The sequence below is a fragment of the Palaemon carinicauda genome, chromosome 19 (genome assembly GCF_036898095.1).
Source record: "Palaemon carinicauda isolate YSFRI2023 chromosome 19, ASM3689809v2, whole genome shotgun sequence".
NCBI classification, from domain to species: domain Eukaryota; kingdom Metazoa; phylum Arthropoda; class Malacostraca; order Decapoda; family Palaemonidae; genus Palaemon; species Palaemon carinicauda.
Genome location: NC_090743.1, coordinates 45,068,374 through 45,088,896, shown reverse-complemented (window position 1 = coordinate 45,088,896; position 20,523 = coordinate 45,068,374). Strand labels below are relative to the sequence as shown.

General features: G+C 34.4%; 1 long non-coding RNA gene across 2 annotated transcripts; it reads right to left on the bottom strand.

Annotated features, from left to right (window-relative positions):
- Positions 1-4,608: 4,608 nt before the first annotated feature.
- Positions 4,609-19,189, bottom strand: LOC137658237 (uncharacterized). Of its 2 annotated transcripts, XR_011047288.1 has the most exons (3): positions 19,109-19,189; positions 6,961-7,045; positions 4,609-4,820 (listed from the first exon to the last, which is right to left on the bottom strand). It is a non-coding gene; the product is annotated as an uncharacterized lncRNA (long non-coding RNA). The 2 variants fall into 2 exon arrangements; XR_011047289.1 differs by lacking the exon at positions 6,961-7,045 and having other exon boundaries at positions 19,109-19,164.
- Positions 19,190-20,523: the final 1,334 nt, after the last annotated feature.

The window sequence follows — 20,523 nt, the reverse complement described above, 5'->3', positions numbered from 1 at the left end:
TAAAAATGGGTGTTTCAAAGCTTATAATTGTTTGATATTTCTATACGGTAGTGATTTATTAAGAATTTAAAAAAAAAAATTTCCAAAGGTTTCTACGATCATAACCTTGTTTAGTTACTAAAGAAAAAAGAAAAGAAAAAGTTTTAGGAGATTATGTAATGTGGACTAGCTTTTAAAATAATTTTTGATTTTAGCATAGTATGTATTTGATGGCTGATTTATTAAATATGGTTCAAACGATTTATAATTTATTATTAGTTGTAAAACATCCATTGTCACAATGTTTGCGTGTGTTTTCTGTACTAATCTGTAAACTATAGATGGTCATCTAATTCCGGTTTGTTTGAGCTATTTTCAAGAACCTATATTATAATTGAATTATGATTAATATATCCAATATGACTAATGAAGACAGTCTAATATCTCACATCATCTCTCATTAAGCACACAGCTTATCGTCCTTCTATGCAACACTTGGTCATTGCTGCATTTCATTATGTCGAGAAATAATTCCTGGTTGAAGAAAGCTCATCCTCTCTGCTTTTCTGCCGCTTCATAAACACCTAGTTTACTAAAATTAAGATTACTACACCAGCATCACAGCCTGTTTATATATGTGCAGTTGAAAACTCCATTAAAGCTCTCTTGTTCTCCAGACTGGCATGAAAAAGAGTATCTGTCTCCTATTTCCATACTTAATGACGTAGTCTATTTAAAGGGGTCTGGTTTCAGTGTGGTGCCAACCTACGGCAGTGGCCTCCCCAGTAAACAGCTTAAACTCTTGGTCCCCTGCTGGGATCAAACTGCTTCCATGCGAATGCTAGGCGAACTCGTTACCACTGTACTGGCCAGGAAGCTAGTACGTTAAGCTTTGGTTCAGGAACGGTTTACGGCTTTGTGTATGAACCACTTCCATTCTCACACGAACACCCTTTATAGTACTCGCAGCCTTATATAGAATCTTTAAGAATGCGTTCACAAGACTAAGATGGTGCCCGACAAGTAATCCTAGTTTCCAGACTATGAAGGTTGACAGGAATGACTATCAGTAGAGCAAACCAGAAATTAATCTGTCAATAGACTGCCATCAGCTCTGTAGTAGTTTAAGGCAGAGGGACAGGCCAATTTGAATGAAAACCAATCTACTTTAGTCCAATAATCAGTCGAACCTTTGAACTGCAAATGTCTGTTACCTGTTCCAGTCTACCAAGATATTGTCAGAATAGTAGATAAACTGGCACCAGTGCTGCACTTAATAACTGCAAGGGGTATTTGTGTTAGTTACAAACCCTGCAAGATGGCTACTAATCAGACCTTGGTAATGGTAGACTAAGAATACAGTAATATTTTTTTTAGAAATGGTATGGCCATTTATAAACTAAAGCCCCTTCCACATAAATGGCAAACGCACAATGAGCACACTTGCCAATTTTGTGATATGGATGGCGATCATGTGTAGATGACATCATAGACTAGGAAACCACGGACAAACCATTGAAGTGGCAGTGCTAATTGTTGAGGCCCTGGATGGGTGCCTGGCTAGGGAATAAGTTTTATGTCAATAGTGGCTGCCCTTGAGTCTGGCCAAAGTCATACGTTCGCCTGCTGTGCCTACTGCATGCCTTAGACAGTTTGATAAAATTACTTTCCTGTAGGTATTGGTTTTATCTGGTAACACTTTCGAAGAGAATCGTGGGCAAGCAAGTGTGGCTGAATTGTAGTTGCTCTTCGTGTTGGAGGGGGTTAAAAATCCAAATTTGGTGAAGCAAAAATTTTAGCCCTTTGTCATACAATGCGCAGGTCACTCATGAACTCATGCACCTACCCCTACGGATACTGCAGAGGTTCTTTGCCTATGGTATTCTCACTTCTGAATTAAAGTTCATTACTGCTCACCATGATGATCTGATAACTACAAATTAGACATTGCCTCGTCATATGGATGCACCGGAAGTTAGCAGTGCGTGAAGTAAATACTTCTAAAGGTCTGGCTGGTATCTCCTGCTATGAAAAATCTATAGCCTATACTTACAAATTCCACTTTTTACTTAAGGACGTACCTTCAGTGTTTCCTTTACGTTAGAACACTAACAGGTGCTTCAACGTTTATTGCAAAATATGCCCCATAGATACTAGAATACTTTGTAAAAACAATACTACTAGTTTTATATTACATTTTTAGTCTTTAAGAACCAATGTTTAGTAACTTCTTCCTATTGTAAGGGTATCCCTTAAATAATTCTAGATGGCCGTCGCGTTTAGCTCTATGCCCTTTTCTTCCAAAATCCCTTTAATTCAAGTTGTATATCAAAACTATACCTTTGAATCCGACAAATTTTTAAGAGTAACAATGTATCAAAGTATCTTAACTTTCATAACTATTTTCATACTTTCCAAAGATTTCTTCAGTCTGATCTTCCAGCAAAGAAACTATTCAGAGTTTAAAGGTTTGAAAGACTTAGCCTGTTTACAATATTTTACTGCAGACTCATTTTGTATCTTAGGATAAGAACTACTTAAATTCAAATTAACCAAAATTCCCTTCCTTCAATAGGAAGATTTCTCTTTTTCTCGCAAGGTATTTATTGCCATCACCTAAGACCTATGCGCTTTGCCAATCCTGTCTCCGAATTATAAGACTGAATACTATATCAGTAGCTTCTTTATACAGTTACACACTAGCACCTCTAAATACTTTAACATAAACCGAAACTTTCCAAGTTGCTTTTGCAAAGGCTCACAACCTACCAAATTTAAAGATATGTAAATACATACTATCAAGACCTTGAAAAACTCTCAAAGTTATCAAAGTCGGGTCATGGCTACCCACCAGTTCAAGCCCAGATTTTACGGGGAGCCAACAATCTTTCGAGAAGAGTTGTAAGTGTACAAATTAGGTAAAAGTACCAGAGATTTTTTTATAAAACTGAAAAAAATAAGCTCTATAATTCATCGTAAAAAGATTGAAGCTATATTTTGTAATACTGAAGCTTGCAAAATAAAAAAAAAATAAACTGTGCTTCAAACATTCAAGATTTCACACTTCAGCAATGATAAACTAAACAGCCAAAACACATTGAACTATTTGGATAAAGTTCTACAAACATTTATGACAAAACCCAAAGCAAAACAAAGTACTTTTTATATTCATACCTTACAAACAAAATACAAGGTCTTAATGAGAAAATTTTCTATATATCATTAAGACTAAATACTACTAAACTCAATGCTAAACCCGAAGCAAAAATTTTTAACTATTAGAAGTTTATTTAGAAGGTTGAAATTATCACGCTTAATATATTTACAACGCTTCATATACTTATACCTTAAAAAAAAAAAAAAAAAAAATCCGAGGACTTCAGGTTTTATAAAGTAAAAAACAATGTTCTTTATACCATTAAGACCAAATTTTACAGTGTATAACTAAAATTTGTGATAAGCAATTCTTACACTAGCTATGGAGATATTTATATTCAGAAATTTAAACCATAAAAGTACTCAAAATGCTTAAAATTGTATTAAAAGATACACCAATTATACAAACAGATTTGAATCATTAAAACCAATCCAAAATAGGCGTAGTGCGGAAGTACTGAAACGTTATATAATTTAAAGTATCTGGACAAAATTTAGATTTAAATTAATTAAATCAAAACCAGCTCTAAAATAAATAGGTTACAAAACTCTGGTCTTTTAAAAATTTGGCACCTTACAAAGAGTTTAATTGTACTATAAGAAATATGATACAAAATTATGGTCTTTCTATAGTTGACATAATGCAACAAATTTATTAGTACCACAAAAATATAATCCAAAACTGTGATCGTTAAAGTTAGGCACCTTGAAACAAATTTGTACTATTTAACTATGTCCAGTACAGAGGTAATTAGTTCTCCTTGTATTCGTATGGCAGCAGATATAGCAATACTAGGACAGTTTGTTTAGGCTGTTTACTGTTGAGGTGAAGAACAAAATTTACTCCAACCTTTATAGCCACAAGCATCAACACCCAGCTTAGCATAGCAGTTCAGTTGTTGAGCGGAGGGATTTGCCTTTCCATCGGCACCTCCTTGGTTTTCTTCTTTATTCTAATTCTTTTATTTGATATATTCGTTTCTTTTCTCTATAACTTCTTTCTTAAAAAGTACGTTTCCTATTATCTTCCTCTTTTCTTCTTCATACGCCTGTTGTAATTCCACTATTTTTCTTCTCTCGTCGCTGAGGTCTGGACAGTCAAGAATGAAATGAGCGAGGTCTTCAGTAACTGCCCCACATAGATTGCATTCTACCCTACCTCCTACTTCATGTCTTTTCCTATCATTTAATTTCAAACAGTTGGCCCTAGCTCCATACATAATAGAATCCGGTTTCTTATCATAAAACATTTCTTCTCCTATTTGACCTTTTTCTTGTTTGTATATTTCTAAACAATTTTTCTCTTATCTCATCCCTCCACTTTTTACCATCTACTTCTCTTATCTTGACCTTGAGCTCTTCTCTTCCCATTCTCCTAAAGGTTCTATCTTCCATTTCCATATCTTTCATCCACTTGTTATTTCATTTTCTTTTTCTTCCAGAATTTTCTTCAGCAAATCATTTCTCCCCTCCTCTATCCCTTTCATAATAAAACAGTGCTTCGCAGGTCCAGTAGGTCTCTTCCTAACTGTTTGCCGAGGTAGACTTTAAGCTGCTATATTGGGATGTTCGTCGTAAAAACCTAAAAGGTTCAGACTAGATGGCTCATTGTATTAAGAAAAACTTTGTCCAGCATTACACAATGATCCAGGATTTGTAGCTCTACTCCACACACCAGAAATCATCTGAAAGAAATTTTAAGTTTCAGTATTTGTGCCAAGAATGACTACAATGCCAACACAGCTTTAGAAACTAAAATGTGATAAAAGTTCATCAGTTATATAATTAGAAACTATGCATCTGGAGAGATTTTTTAAGTGTTGAGTGGGAGCTTTTTGCTCCAGGAAAGTCTCCCTTCGTCAGTTCCTAAAAGATCAACAAGGCTGGATAAGGAGCACTATCGCTCAGATCACAAACACCCTGTTTATAACTTTACTGACTTATTTCAGTAACCATCACTATTATATGCAAAAAAGGGGAATTGTACTCAGTCCAGAGGCCTAGAAACTCCACACGTGAAATAAAAGTAATTCGATGGCCTACTTTAGCATTGTCAGGCCTAAGGTCATCTAGACTCTTAGGCTTTGGTTCAGCTCCGTCCCAGGGACCCCAGTGAGATGCTGAACAGGAATCTTACGTTAAGTAATTATGGAGATAATGACAAAAATAGGAGCAGTGATGTAAAGTAAAGTAAATGATATGGATCTTTACCTTCGAAGCAGAGATATTCAATACTAGGTCACTCGCTAACACTTAATGTTACTTGCTCCTTTCAAAATATCTGGTATACTGTCCCGAGATTAAATATTCAGACAATCAAATGAAGGAGTAAAGATACGACAAGGTTTAATTAACCTTATCTTGCTTTATTGCACAAATTTACATGAAAAGTGGACATTGAACATCAATCAAACAAAATGTAAGAGAAAGAAATGCAATAAATATATGGTTGATTAGACTCGTGGTCTTCTGCAAGGATTAATAATTGAAAATGGGCCAGACACGTGGACCATGTTACCCAGAGTGTGCTAATCTCTATAGCAAAAATATGTAAAAACTGTACACAATCCCACCGTACACAGGCTGAAATATTAACAGCCAGCTAAACCTAAATTAAGTAAAAATTAATCCAAGCTAAAAATGGAGGAAAAACTAAGTTTCCATGTGTTTTTACCTGTGCTCCTTACAGCAGAAAGTCGTCCTCAAATTGCTGTTGACCGAATAGTTACAGTTAGCATAATGCACCCTTGACTGGTCCACCCCAAGAATCCTCAATTTTGGCAAATAGGAACTCCCAGACTCGTGTCCTTCCCTATCTAAAGCCCCAGGTCCTGGTGAGAGTTTTGAGAAAAAAAAAGGGGGGGGGGTGAACCAGAGGTGCACAGATTCATTGACCAGGTCGGTCAGCCAGTCACAGCAATAGCTTCCGAACAAATGGGGCGACGATTGGGTCATGCGGGTTCACCTGGCTTCCCCTTTCAAAACAGGCGAGCGTCGTGGTGCGCAGGTTAACCCAGTGGAGGTGTCATCTCGGGACTTTAGGACAGGGCAATATATTGCTGTAAGGAGGGCATAGGAGGCAGGATTTTGCACAAAATCCTTAGAGAAATCTTGCTGCTCTAAGGGAGTCTCCATATACAATAATCCTACCTATTCTGGCTTGCTAAAAATTAGGAGTTTAAATATGAAATTAGCAATGGGCTGGTACGATGGAGATACATCTTAAAATTAACAAACCTTAATTGGCATTGAGAAATAAAAGCTGCTTTCAAGTCAGCAGTACTAAAATTATATTCAAAACCAGATTAATAATTAATCTCGACGCACGTAGTTTGAGGAAAGAACCATCATACGCTGGCGCGTAAGGCTTTTTGCTGTGCGTATCTATGCTGTGACGTCATGAGCATGGGGTAGCCTATTGTCAACAGTTTAGTTTACTTAAAGTTCTCCCGATGTTTCGGTAAAGAAAACTTAATGTAGGAGAGAATGTTTAAGGGATAGCTACGGTATTAGGAGTGCGTAAAATACAAAAGGAGGAAGAAGAGTTTAGATAAATTCTTCACAGCATCAAAATAAATTTCGTATGAATAAAAACAAATGGCTAAACAACTTCAATAAAGTATTTTAACTAAATGGTACGAATAATAAATCTAATTATTAAACTAAAAATTAACCAAGTATGATAAGAACTTATGTCTTCAGAAGAAAGAAATTCTAATAGCTAAATTGAACTTCAATGCACTATGTAAAATTTAGACAAAAGTAAAGAATGAATGAAACTACAGTAGCCCACGTTGACCAGGATGAGAATTTTTAAAAACTTACCAATGGTTATGGAAAAAAAATTCCAAGATAGTTCTCAAACTTTCAAAATGTCCAAACGAGCGCCAAACAGAAGGACCACCATTGCCTGGGGGAATGGAAAAGTTTTAGGTTTCAGTAATTAAGAATTGTCAGATCTATCCAAGTTTCATTTTTCGTTCTATGAAAGTCGAAGGGAATATTTCTTTTCCGCTATCTTAAAACAGTGATACACACTGATGCAGAAATTTAGAGAAACTGGGCATTAAAAATACTAGATCCTGTAGAGTAGGGTTCCCAGCTGTGTAGGACTAGAAAAGCAGCCTTTTATAAGTAAGCAATATCAGTTTTATGTCTGCAGTTAGTATTACAATAAGTTTGAAACAAAAATAACTAGCTAAAACTTGTGGAAGGAGTTGATAGACTATTTGGTGTTACGCTTATGTGAGAGAGAGAGAGAGAGAGAGAGAGAGAGAGAGAGAGAGAGAGAGAGAGAGAGAGAGAGAGAGAGAGAGTACAATTTCATCCGGCTATGAAACTGAATTTAAAATTTTGAGTGCCAGAGCAAATGATATACAAGATTCGCCGGATTTCAGCTCTAATCACATTAGTTTAGCATAGCTATTAAATCTATGCTAATGCCTTAAAGTAAAACTTAAGACACCATAGCCTCTTTCATGTATAACCAGATCGGTGACAACCGAAATTCTTCTGATATTTATCTTAAAAGTTAGATGGCCCCAACAATATTTATACCAAATATTTACCTTAAACAAGCCAATAGTTATTTAGCTCAACTCAATAAGAGTATACTTTTACCTTGACTAATTTTCTTTAAAATCTAATGTATTTCTCCTTGGGTCATATCCCACTTGTCGAACGACACTCTACACTGCCCACGGAGTTGCAATGAAATTGGATAAGTAGTTTTTGCGTAATGATGTGCACAAATAATATATACCATTTCCCAAGCATTGCGGTAATATGAAAATTTCCGCTTGTTGAAAGTTAGATGATATCTGAGCAAAGATCTGGCTGGTTTTTCAGTCTTCTGAAAGAATTTTAAAGATTCTGTGAGCAAAGATCTGGCACTTCACTGTCTTGGGTTAGAGTTCTTGCTTGAGAGTACACTCAAGGACACTAATTCTATTTCATTTCTATTCCTCTTGTTTTGTTATAAGTTCATTATAGTTTATATAGGAAATAATTCTAATGTTACTGTTCTTTAAATATTTAATTTTTCCTTTCCTCACTGCTTTTCCCTGTTGGGCCTCCTAGGCTTATAGCCTCCTGCTTTTCCAACTAGGGTTGTAGCTTTAGTAATAATAATTTACTTTAACTGATTTAATTTATTCAAAGTAGGATTCATCCTCTAGTAAAGCCTAACACTACCAAATTTGGTCAGAATTAGTAGTGCGTGTAAAAAAAAAAAAAAAAAAAAAAAAGACACGTGAATTCGTACCCTTCGCACTAGCCATTTAGTAACAAGTAATTATTAGGTATGATTAGGCTTAAAACTTCACCTTTGAGTTTGAAAAACTTAAAAATTTTCAGCACGGGCACTAGATTTTAGTAATTTTAGGGTACTTCAACTTTCTAACTCATAATATCCTTAAAACATCACAAATCTCGTTGCCAACTCTATTTGCCAAAAAAATTTTAAGGGAATTTTAAGCATTACTAAAAACACAGTAAATTTGTAATAAAATTCAAAATAGTGCACAAGAAAATTAATTTCCCACGCATAGAAAACTTTGTAGCTACATTCTTTATATACCAAGATATATTCAATTTGTAGCTGTTCTTTATGCCAAGATATAGTTTGAAAAAAGAAAAGGAGTTGCATTCTTTATACCCAAGATATATTCACTTTGTAGCTGCATTCTTTATACCCAAGATGCATTCACTTTGTAGCTGCATTCTTCATACCCAAGATGCATTCACTTTGTAGCTGCATTCTTCATACCCAAGATATACTCACTTTGTAGCTGCATTCTTTATACCCAAGATATATTCACTTTGTAGCTACCTTCTATATAAGCAAGATATATTAACTTTGTAGCTGTATTCTTTATAACGAGGATACACTCACTATAACTACATTTTTTGTAGCTGCATTCTTCATACCCAAGATATATTCGCTTTGTAGCTGCATTCTTCATACCCAAGAGGCATTCGCTTTGCAGCTGCATTCTTCATACCCAAGAGGCATTCACTTTGTAGCTGCATTCTTCATACCCAAGATATACTCACTTTGTAGCTGCATTCTTTATACCCAAGATATATTCACTTTGTAGCTACCTTCTATATAAGCAAGATATATTAACTTTGTAGCTGTATTCTTTATAACGAGGATACACTCACTATAACTACATTTTTTGTAGCTGCATTCTTCATACCCAAGAGGCATTCGCTTTGTAGCTGCATTCTTCATACCCAAGAGGCATTCGCTTTGCAGCTGCATTCTTCATACCCAAGAGGCATTCGCTTTGCAGCTGCATTCTTCATACCCAAGAGGCATTCGCTTTGCAGCTGCATTCTTCATACCCAAGAGGCATTCGCTTTGCAGCTGCATTCTTCATACCCAAGAGGCATTCGCTTTGCAGCTGCATTCTTCATACCCAAGAGGCATTCGCTTTGCAGCTGCATTCTTCATACCCAAGAGGCATTCGCTTTGCAGCTGCATTCTTCATACCCAAGAGGCATTCGCTTTGCAGCTGCATTCTTCATACCCAAGAGGCATTCGCTTTGCAGCTGCATTCTTCATACCCAAGAGGCATTCGCTTTGCAGCTGCATTCTTCATACCCAAGAGGCATTCGCTTTGCAGCTGCATTCTTCATACCCAAGATACATTCCCTTTGTAGCTGCATTCTTCATACCCAAGATACATTCCCTTTGTAGCTGCATTCTTCATACACAAGATACATTCACTTTGTAACTGCATTCTTTGTACCTGAATTCTTTATACCCAAGATGCATTCACTTTATACTTGCATTTTTTATACCTAAGATGCATTCACTTTATAGCTGCATTCTTCATACCCAAGATACATTCCCTTTGTAGCTGCATTCTTCATACACAAGATACATTCACTTTGTAACTGCATTCTTTGTACCTGAATTCTTTATACCCAAGATGCATAAACTTTATACTTGCATTTTTTATACCTAAGATGCATTCACTTTGTAGCTGCATTCTCTATACCCGAAATACATTCACTTTGTAGCTGCATTCTTCATACCTAAGATGCATTCACTTTATAGCTGCATTCTTCATACCCAGGATGCATTCACTTTGTAGCTGCATTCTTCATACCCAAGATGCATTCACTTTGTAGCTGCATTCTGCATACCCAAGATGCAGTCACTTTGTAGCTGCATTCTTCATACCCAAGATGCAGTCACTTTGTAGCTGCATTCTTCATACCCAAGATGCATTCACTTTGTAGCTGCATTCTTCATACCCAAGATGCATTCACTTTGTAGCTGCATTCTTCATACCCGAAATACATTCACTTTGTAGCTGCATTCTTCATACCCAAGATGCATTAAATTTGTAGCTGCATTCTTCATACCCAAGATGCATTCACTTTGTAGCTGCATTCTTCATACCCATGATGCAGTCACTTTGTAGCTGCATTCTTCATACCCAAGATGCAGTCACTTTGTAGCTGCATTCTTCATACCCAAGATGCAGTCACTTTGTAGCTGCATTCTTCATACCCAAGATGCATTCACTTTGTAGCTGCATTCTTCATACCCGAAATACATTCACTTTGTAGCTGCATTCTTCATACCCAAGATGCATTATATTTGTAGCTGCATTCTTCATACCCAAGATGCATTCACTTTGTAGCTGCATTCTTCATACCCAAGATGCATTCACTTTGTAGCTGCATTCTTCACACCCAAAATACATTCACTTTGTTGCTGCATTCTTCATACCCAAGATGCATTCACTTTGTAGCTGCATTCTTCATACCCGAAATACATTCACTTTGTAGCTGCATTCTTCATACCCAAGATGCATTAAATTTGTAGCTGCATTCTTCATACCCAAGATGCATTGAATTTGTATCTGCATTCTTCATACCCAAGAGGCATTCACTTTGTAGCTGCATTCTTCATACCCAAGATACATTCACTTTGTAGCTGCATTCTTCATACCCGAAATACATTCACTTTGTAGCTGCATTCTTCATACCCAAGATGCATTCACTTTGTAGTTGCATTCTTCATACCCAAGATGCATTCACTTTGTAGCTGCATTCTTCATACCCAAGATATATTCACTTTGTAGCTGCATTCTTCATACCCAAGATATATTCACTTTGTAGCTGCATTCTTCATACCCAAGATGCATTAAATTTGTAGCTGCATTCTTCATACCCAAGATGCATTCACTTTGTAGCTGCATTCTTCATACCCAAGATGCATTCACTTTGTAGCTGCATTCTTCATACCCAAGATGCATTCACTTTGTAGCTGCATTCTTCATACCCAAGATACATTCACTTTGTAGCTGCATTCTTCATACCCAAGATACATTCACTTTGTAGCTGCATTCTTCATACCCGAAATACATTCACTTTGTAGCTGCATTCTTCATACCCAAGATGCATTAAATTTGTAGCTGCATTCTTCATACCCAAGATGCATTCACTTTGTAGCTGCATTCTTCATACCCAAGATACATTCACCTTGTAGCTGCATTCTTCACACCCAAAATACATTCACTTTGTTGCTGTATTCTTCATACCCAAGATGTATTCACTTTATACTTGCATTTTTTTATACCCAAGATGCATTCACTTCTTAGCTGCATTCTTCATACCCAAGATGCATTCATTTTGTAGCTGCATTCTTCACACCCAAAATACATTAGATGCATTCTTCATACCCAAGATGCATTCACTTTGTAGCTGCATTCTTCACACCCAAAATACATTCACTTTGTAGATGCATTCTTCATACCCAAGATGTATTCACTTTATACTTGCATTTTTTTATACCCAAGATGCATTCACTTCTTAGCTGCATTCTTCATACCCAAGATGCATTCATTTTGTAGCTGCATTCTTCACACCCAAAATACATTCACTTTGTAGATGCATTCTTCATACCCAAGATGTATTCAATTTGTAGCTGCATTCTTCATACCCGAAATACATTCACTTTGAAGCTGCATTCTTCATACCCAAGATGTATTCAATTTGTAGCTGCATTCTTCATACCCGAAATACATTCACTTTGTAGATGCATTCTTCATACCCGAAATACATTCACTTTGTAGATGCATTCTTCATACCCGAAATACATTCACTTTGTAGATGCATTCTTCATACCCGAAATACATTCACTTTGAAGCTGCATTCTTCATACCCAAGATGTATTCAATTTGTAGCTGCATTCTTCATACCCGAAATGCATTCACTTTGTAGATGCATTCTTCATACCCGAAATACATTCACTTTGTAGATGCATTCTTCATACCCAAAATACATTCACTTTGTAGATGCATTCTTCATACCCAAGATGTATTCAATTTGTAGCTGCATTCTTCATACCCGAAATGCATTCACTTTGTAGATGCATTCTTCATACCCGAAATACATTCACTTTGTAGATGCATTCTTCATACCCAAAATACATTCACTTTGTAGATGCATTCTTCATACCCAAGATGTATTCAATTTGTAGCTGCATTCTTCATACCCGAAATACATTCACTTTGTAGATGCATTCTTCATACCCGAAATACATTCACTTTGTAGATGCATTCTTCATACCCGAAATACATTCACTTTGAAGCTGCATTCTTCATACCCAAGATGTATTCAATTTGTAGCTGCATTCTTCATACCCGAAATACATTCACTTTTTGTAGATGCATTCTTCATACCCGAAATACATTCACTTTGTAGATGCATTCTTCATACCCAAAATACATTCACTTTGTAGATGCATTTTTCATACCCAAAATACATTCACTTTGTAGATGCATTTTTCATACCCAAGATGTATTCAATTTGTAGCTGCATTCTTCATACCCGAAATACATTCACTTTGTAGATGCATTCTTCATACCCGAAATACATTCACTTTGTAGATGCATTCTTCATACCCGAAATACAAAGTGAAATGTAGATGCATTCTTCATACCCGAAATACATTCACTTTGCAGTTGCATTCTTCATACCCAAGATGTATTCAATTTGTAGCTGCATTCTTCATACCCGAAATACATTCACTTTGTAGAAGCATTCTTCATACCCGAAATACATTCACTTTGTAGATGCATTCTTCATACCCGAAATACATTCACTTTGAAGCTGCATTCTTCATACCCGAAATACATTCACTTTGTAGATGCATTCTTCATACCCGAAATACATTCACTTTGAAGCTGCATTCTTCATACCCGAAATACATTCACTTTGAAGCTGCATTCTTCATACCCGAAATACATTCACTTTGTAGATGCATTCTTCATACCCGAAATACATTCACTTTGAAGCTGCATTCTTCATACCCGAAATACATTCACTTTGAAGCTGCATTCTTCATACCCGAAATACATTCACTTTGAAGCTGCATTTTTCATACCCAAGAGACTCAATTTGTAGCTGCATTCTCCATACACAAGATATATTCACTTTGTAGCTGCATTCTCTATAACCAAGATATATTAACTTTGTAGCTGGATTCTCCTTACCAGGAAACATTCACTTTGTAGCTGCATTCTCCTTACCAGGAGACACTCTTTGTAGCTGCATTCTTGATACCGAAGATAATTAACTTTGTGGCTGCATTCTCCATACCAAAAACACATTATCTTTGTTCCTGCATTTTCCACACCAAAGATACATTCACTTTGTGACTTCATTCTCCACACCCAAGATACCATTCACTTTGTTACAGCATTCTCCACACCCAAGATACATTAAATTTTTAGCTACATTCTCCTTACCAAAGATATATTAACTTTGTAGCTGCATTCTCCTTACCCAAGATACATTGACTTTTTAACTGCATTCTCCATACCCTGGATACATTCATTTTAGGCTGCATTCTCCATAACCAAGATACATAAACTTTGTAGCTGCATTCTTTATACCCAAGATACATTGAATTTTAAGAGGCAATCTTGATACCCAAGAAATTCACTTTGTAGCAGCATTTTCCATACCCAAGATATGTTAACTTTTTAGCTGCATTCTTCATACCAAAGTCACATTCACTTTGCAGTTGTATTTTCCATACCCAAGATACATTCACCTTGCAGCAGCATTCTCCATACCCAAAATAAATTCACTTTGTAGATGCATTCTCTATACCCAAGATACATTGAATTTTTAGCTGAATTCTCTTTAACCAAGATACATTCACTTTGTAGCTGCATTCTCCATACCAAAGATACATTCACTTTGTAGCTGGATTCTTTATACACAAGATACATTGACTTTTTAGCTGCCTTCTTCATACCCAAGATACATTGACTTTTTAACTGCATTCTTCATGCCAAAGATACATTCACTTTAGGCTGCATTCTCCATAACCAAGATACATTAACTTTGTAGCAGCAGCTGTATTCTTTATACCAAGATATATCCACTTAGCAGCTGAATTCTTTATACTAAGATATAATCACTTTGCAGCTGCATTCTTTATACCAACATACATTCACTTTGAAGGTGCATTCTTTATACCAACATAATTTCACTTTGTAACTGCATTCTTTATACTAACATATTAACTTTTCAGCTGTATTTTTGTAGCAAAGATACATTTATTTGGTAGCTGCATGCTTTATACCAATATATATTCAATTTGTAGCTGCATTTTTTATACCAAGATTTATTCACTTTGCAGAGGCATTCATCATACCAAGATATATTAACGTTGCAGCTGCATTTTTTATACCAAGATACATTCACTTTGCAGCGGCATTTTTTATACCAAGATACATTCACTTTGCAGCTGCATTCATTATACTAAGATACATTCACTTTGCAGCTGCATTCTTTATACTAAGATGCATTCACTTTGTAGCTGCATTCTTTATACTAAGATGCATTCACTTTGTAGCTGCATTCTTTATACCCAAGATACATTCACTTCGTAGCTGCATTTTATATATAGAAGATACATTTACTTTGTCGCTGCATTTTATGTATGCATGATTTATTTAAGTTTTAGCTGCATTTTATATACCCAATATTAATTTACTTTTTAGCCGCATTTTATATTCCCAAGATTCATTTACTTTGTTGCTGTATTTTTTATACCCAAGATACATTCACTTTATAGCTGCGTTCTTTATACCCGAGATTCAATAATTTCTCAGCTGCATTCCTTATACCCAATATACATTCACATTTATACCCAAGATACCTTCACTTTGTAGCTGCATTATCTATACAAAGATGGAACAGTTCCTCAAAGAAAACTCAAAACCTTAACTAGTGTTCCTCAAAACTTAAAACTTCTTTACGCATTAGTCTTCACAAGTTCAATTTTTGTTCAGTGCATTGAAGTAGTCATACTAGCCCAACTATAATTACCTATTAAATTAATTTCCACCGACAATTATGTAAATTTTAATACTGCATTGAATAGTGTCTATATTTACCTTATAGGATTAAAAAATTGCCATTAAAAACTATGTAAAATGAGATAGGTGTTCAAAATGAGCTAAATTTTAAGAATATTTTTTTTCATTGAATTTTTTTTTTTTTTTGGAAAAAATTCATCAAAATAAAGTCAATAGGACCAAAATTCAATAAAAATTATGTTATAGAAGAAACGGGTAATGGGTCAATCTTTAAAATAACAGGAAAACTGTATAACTAAAAGATTCTACAAGTCAGACTGAAGGTAAGAAAACCTATTAACTTTAAATATTTTGAATACGAGTAATATTTAAGTAATTCTTCGACAAACTATTCAACCAACCACAAGTAATTGTACATCTTTAAAAGCTGGACAAGAAAAAATTGCAATGGAAAAGGTCAGGCCACAAAAGTTTTACACTTAATGAGCCTCGTGACTTATATAAAGCAGATTATGCATCTAATAAAAATCAGCTTTTAACGACATTTACGAATTGAACAAAGTTTTAGTCATGAAAACATTTAGAATATAAGATTAAATAGGTATTAGAATAACAATGGGCAGCTGTTTTTGCCGAACGTGGCGACTGCAAATTTAAACAAGGAATTTAAACAAGGCACGTTCCGCAAGGTAGTAATTCTTACACTGTATTCAAGTCCTTGACACAGGCGAAGTTTTATGGATAAACCATCAATATAACTTTAAAAGGAATACTGAGACATAGCCTTGGCCACCTGATGATACCGCAAGTTAATATTTTATACGATGAAAAAATAAATATTCCGCTTGTTAATATTTTATACGATGAAAAAATAAAAATATTCCTTTAATTGAACTATTAAAAAAAATGCTTAAATACATAATGCATGAGAATAAATGAATTTACTCAAAATTATAATTATGAGAAAGGCATTTATTTTCACTTATAATTACGAGGATACCAACTAAAGTGCCAAAGCAAAATTTTGCACCGTTCAACATTATATCCCACCTTCCATAGAAACAGTTTCCATATCTGTAGCAGTAATAATCATCACATTTAATACCGTAAAGGTAATTCTAGTCCATGTTATCGTTTTGTTAAAAAACGATAACATCAAAACGCTTAAGAATTAACTATTAACAAAAGAAAACCATATTAGGCCTACTCATTAAATTTGAAGCGCACCCACAAATACTTTAAAAACAAAAGTCTCAAATAATTATTGTGTCTTCGCTTCAAGGCTGAAAAGATTCTCTCCCAGAAACTTTACATTTAAATCTGGATTAAACTTTTTTTCCTTGAAACTTTCACGTATTTGTCAATCGAGTTTTATAGTAATTGGGTAATAAAATTTAGGCCTAACTAAATGCGCAGAATAGAAACACTAGATCTTTATGATTTGCGCAATCTTAAAAGTTTAACCATCACAGAATAACAGTTATACACTAAAACTGGAATATTCACAACACATTACAATTTATAATATTTCATAAAAAAATTCGGTGTTTCGGTATGCGATCTCAAAGTCTAACTTTTGCTTTGGTATGCGATCTCACTTCAATTTATGGCGAAGCAAGAACCATTAGATTTTCTAAAAGAATATATATACCGGGAATGATTATCTGAAATAAAAATCATTTATGTTGGCGTGCCCAGCTCAACATACAGCTTGACAGTGCATTTGGAGTTTTGTTTTTATTTTTTCGCGAGAGAAGAGAGCGCACGGCGAAGCAAGATCCATTAGATTTTTTTATTGTTTTGCTTAAAAATTTTGAGATCGCGCACGAAAGTAAAAGAATAATGTCATAGATCATGCCACAAAGGAGATCTCACACGAAAAATGCACTAAAAATTTATAAAACTTCCTTTATTCAAAAATTTAACAGAATTAAAATTGTCCTTGGTGAAAAAAAAAAAAATTACTGTAATTGTTTACAACACCACGCTCTCCATTTACTCCAAAATAATGCAATCCTGCAGTTATCTTCTTGCACAGTAATTAGGTGGTTATTTAAATTCTGAGAAAGCAATAATTAGCAAGATATGTTGAGGAAGGGGGAAGGGGTTATAAAAAGAAAATAGCGCGGTTTCCTCGCTGAACGATGTGGAACTGACATGTCAACAAAGTCAACCAAAATATTAAGCGATTACTCAAAAGTGTCACTTTGTAAATTGCATATTTTATGAACACTTGAGTAATGAATCCATTTTTAACTAAGTATATTTTGAATATACAGTATATCAAATGTACGCTGGCATCACAAACTTCTTTTTATGTACGCTGGCATCACGAATTCAGTTTGGTTGACTATGTTGACAAGTCAGTTCTGAGTTGTTTAGTGAGGAAACAGTTATTTTCTTTTTATAACCCCTTCCCCCTTCCTCAACATATCTTGCTAATTATTGCTTTCCCAGAATTTAAATAACCTAATTACTGTGCAAGAAGATGAGAACTGCAGGATTGCATTATTTTGGAGTAACTGGAGAGCGTGGTGTTGTAAACAATTACCAAAGTTACTAGCAATAAAAGGCATGTCATTGAGGCAAGGAAGTATACGTAAAAATATTTTATAACTGAAGACCTGAATAACTACTGATAATTAAATCAAAAGACAAAAGAAATCCTAATTTAAAGAAAATCATCGTCAAACTATTCGACCGACCAAAGTAGTTAATAATCTTCATAAGGTGGACGAAGGAAAATTTCACAAGGAAAAGCTAGAGGGCATATTCTGCATTGTATGTGCCTTGCGACTTATATGCAAGTATATGAACCATTACGCCTATTTGCGAAAAGGCTCTTGCATAGACTGACCTAATCCACAGAGGATTAATTGGCTAGATTTATCAAAGGATATCTAGTTCCTTGTGATGTGCAGTGCCTACCTAAGGCAAATGACCACTGCCTGTCAATACTATTACAGTAAGAATTCATGAAGCAGAATATGTATCGCTAGTGATTATTCTTTTTTTTTTTTTATTAAAAAAGCAGTTACGATAATTAGTATTAAGTTATAGGATAAAGACTAATAAAACAAAAACAGAAGATTAAACAAAGTTACTAAAGTTTCCAGTAACTATTGACCTCTGCTCTGCTTAATGTGGGGATTGCGAATTTAAACCAGGCACGTGGCACGAGCTAGTAACCTTCACACCTTGCCCATTAAAGTCAGTCAGTCAAGCGAGGAAATATGGTTACATCATTGAAAACCATAAGAAAAAAAATCTTTTGAATTGACCTTGACCATCCAATGATACCGCAATTTTGTATCAATACTAAAGAGCAATGAAATATTGCACGTACATTACACTACAAATTAATGCTTATATATAAAAACCACAAAAAGGGATATGTACACCAATCCGAGAATAAAAGAAATTAATTTTGCTTTACACCGCTTCACATTGAAACATTAAATAACACCTTCCGTAAATAGATTCCATAAAACCATACTCAGGACAGCATTAATAAAGTTTAATACCGTACACAAATTCTAGTACACGTTAGCAATAGGCTAAAAAGTCTATAAAATAACTCCATAGCACTAAAATATCAATAAACAACATAATCAAACCTTAAGACCCAATAACATTAAACTCCACGTGCCTCCAATATCCTTCAAATGACCCGATTATAACCATGAAAATGCCTCCAATCTTTGCTTCAAAACTAACAAAACAAGGATGACAAAATACGAAACAGATATCTAGAACTGTTGCCTTCACTTTAGTATCTTTGATTTGACAAGTGTCGCCATCTATTTCCAAGTTTCAGAACCACTAGTCTTCCTGATAACTTACAGTTATTTTTCAGGAAACTGAATTAACAGCTTACATTCCTTTTAACTTACGATTATAAGAACGGTGGTTACACGCAATTATATTTATTATGTAGATTGGACTTATGATTCACACACTTATATAAATTTATAGCTGATGAACCTGAATTTTCATGAAATTAGAAATTTTTTGAAAACTTTTGATGTCATTTTCAAAAAAAATTGTTGATCAAGCCAAGTATTTCTATCGAATTAAAATTTCATGAAACCATAAAGAGAGAGAGAGAGAGAGAGAGAGAGAGAGAGAGAGAGAGAGAGAGAGAGAGAGAGAGAGAGAGAGAGATGAAAACGCCTCCCAAAAAGAAAAAAAAAAAGGTGCGTTAATATGCAAGACATTGTTCACTATATAAAATTTTTCTGCAAAGACAAACTTGGAATATGTATATATATATATATATATATATATATATATATATATATATATATATATATATATATATATATATATATATATATATATATATATATATATATATATATATATATATATATATATATATATATATTATGCGAGTCAACAGTTGAAAACAAACATGTACTGTATTTTATTGTAGTAACAACTAGCATATGAGTTTAACGTCACAGTTATGCTAAAATAAACAATAACCAAAGAAGGTAGTGGAGATTTAAGATGATAATAATAATAATAATAATAATAATAATAATAATAATAATAATAATAATAATAATAATAATAATAATAATAATAATTATTATTATTATTATTATTATTATTGTTATTATTATTATTGTTATTATTAGCTAAGCTATAACCCAAGTTTGAAAAGCAAGATACTATAAGCTCAAAAGATACAACAGGGAAAAATAGCCCAGTGAAGAAAGGGAATAAAGAAATAAATAAACGATATGGTAGATAATTAACAATTAAAATAAAATAATTTAAAAACAGTAACAACATCAAAACATATTGTTCATATATAAACTATAGAAAGACTTATTTCAGCCTGTTCAATATAAAAAAACATTTGCTGCAAGTTTGAACTTCATTCGTCTGTTAAAACATACTATGGATTTTCCCTACCTCTCTCTCTTCTCCAGTTCCTTCATTATCTTCTATTCCTCTTTGTCTTTCTCTTCCTCTTTGCCATTCTCTTCCTCTTATGTTTATCAATTTCCTCCTCCTCCTCCTT